The sequence below is a fragment of the Stegostoma tigrinum genome, chromosome 6 (genome assembly GCF_030684315.1).
Source record: "Stegostoma tigrinum isolate sSteTig4 chromosome 6, sSteTig4.hap1, whole genome shotgun sequence".
Taxonomy (NCBI): domain Eukaryota; kingdom Metazoa; phylum Chordata; class Chondrichthyes; order Orectolobiformes; family Stegostomatidae; genus Stegostoma; species Stegostoma tigrinum.
Window position 1 is genome coordinate 6,185,168 of NC_081359.1, and position 1,907 is coordinate 6,187,074.

The 1,907-nt window shown below is 43.1% G+C and overlaps 1 pseudogene; it reads right to left on the bottom strand.

Moving 5' to 3' along the window:
- Positions 1 to 1,290: 1,290 nt before the first annotated feature.
- On the bottom strand, positions 1,291 to 1,414 carry LOC125453728 (small nucleolar RNA U3; annotated as a pseudogene).
- Positions 1,415 to 1,907: the final 493 nt, after the last annotated feature.

Sequence of the window (1,907 nt, forward strand, 5' to 3'; positions counted from 1 at the left end):
TCTGACTTAGCAGCTAGTAGGTGGGTAGATAGGCTTTGTGGAATAAAACAGTGACTTACTTATTGCAAACCTCCAAGCCTTTGATCTCATCTTGTGGCCATAGCATTTATATGGCTAGTCAAGTTCATTTTCTGCTCAATGTTAACCACATTCTGTTGATAATAAAGAATTCAGTAATAGTAATGTCATTGGTTGCCAAGGGGTGACGTTTAGGTTCTCCCATGTTGGAAATAGTCATTGCCTGATACTTCAATGCTGAGAATGCTAATCATCACGTTTTAACACAAACCTGCATATTGTTCAGACCTTTCTGAATTCGGACATGGACTCATTCAATTTCCAAGTAGTCACAAATGAACTGAACATTTTGCAATCATCAGCAAACACCCCTACTTCTGACCTTATGATGGATGGATGGTCATTGAAGCAGTGAAGATATTTGTGCTTAGACATTTCCCTGAGGAAGTCCTACAAAGATGTCCTAGTGTTGAAATGAGTGACCTCTATCAACAACCACTTTCATCATGAAAGTCATATATAACTCCAACTGGCAAACAGTATGCCTCCAATTCTCACTGATCCAGTTTTAATGCCACAAACAGTAATGCTGCCTTAATGTCACCTCACTTCACAAAATCTCCAATTTTCATTCAATTTACCAACATTTATTTGAAAGACTTATTTTAACACTGCAAACCAACAGCAGCTATTTACAGACACAATAAGCTATTCTCAAGCTTTCATCCAATTTGGCAGGACAGATGTACAAGTGAGCGCCTCTATCTGCTGCTCCACTTCAGCTACTGGATGATCCGTCTTTGGGATAGCTACCATAGAAAGTCCCAATGTAGGATAACCCTGCTGAAGAGCTAATATTCCTGCCAGGTACTTTGTGACTAAACCCAATTATAGTATGTTTTGACATTTCTTTAGCATCAAAGCCTCAGTCGAGGCTAGCCAAATTGCAAGGTCTCTTTTTTTTTAATTAAAAGCTCTGGCCCAGATATCAATGAGACACAAAACATGGTCCTGTTCCTTAAAACTGATTTCCCGAAACCACCAAACAATAATGCCGACTTACAATGGCACTAGTTGCTTCAAATTCTCACAAACTAGGGTCTGTCTCAGGTAACCAATCATTTTTGGACCAGCTCAAGCATTGCATGCAACAAGTGCTTTTCAAAGTCGTAGCGTGTACTTCTGCTATATTATTACAATGTGCCATACGAAGTAATAGCTGTTTTTGGCCCACTTAATTATTTTCTAATTTAGACACTGTCCTGTATAAACTCAGACTGCATTCTCTTCCTCTAACTCTCCACATGAGAGCGAAGGAGAACTCATCAATGACAAAGGGAAGCTGCTGAAGGCAAAGTCTGCTTTTTGCTCAGAAGAGAACACTACAAATCCTCCTAAGAAAGCAATGTGTGGAGCTGGATGAACACAGCAGGCCAAGCAGCATCTCAGGAGCACAAAAGCTGACGTTTTGGGCCTAGACCCTTCATCAAAGAGGGGGATGGGGAGAGGGAACTGGAATAAATAGGGAGACAGGGGAAGGCGGACCGAAGATGGAGAGAAACTTTCTAGAATATTTCTAGAATACACCTCCTCCCACCCACCCTTCTACAAAAATTTCATCCCCTATTCCCAATTCCTCAGCCTCTGCCACAACTGCTTCCAGGATGAGGCATTCCACTCCCGCACATCCCAGATGTCCACGTTCTTCAAGGACCGCAACTTTCCCCCTGCAGTGGTCGAGAACGCCCGTGACCGCGTCTCCCGCATTTCCCGCAACACATCCCTTACACCCCGCCACCACCACAACCGCCCTCAGAGGATCCCCCTCATTCTTACATACCGCCCCACCAACCTCTGGATACAACGCATCATCCTCCAACACTTTCGTC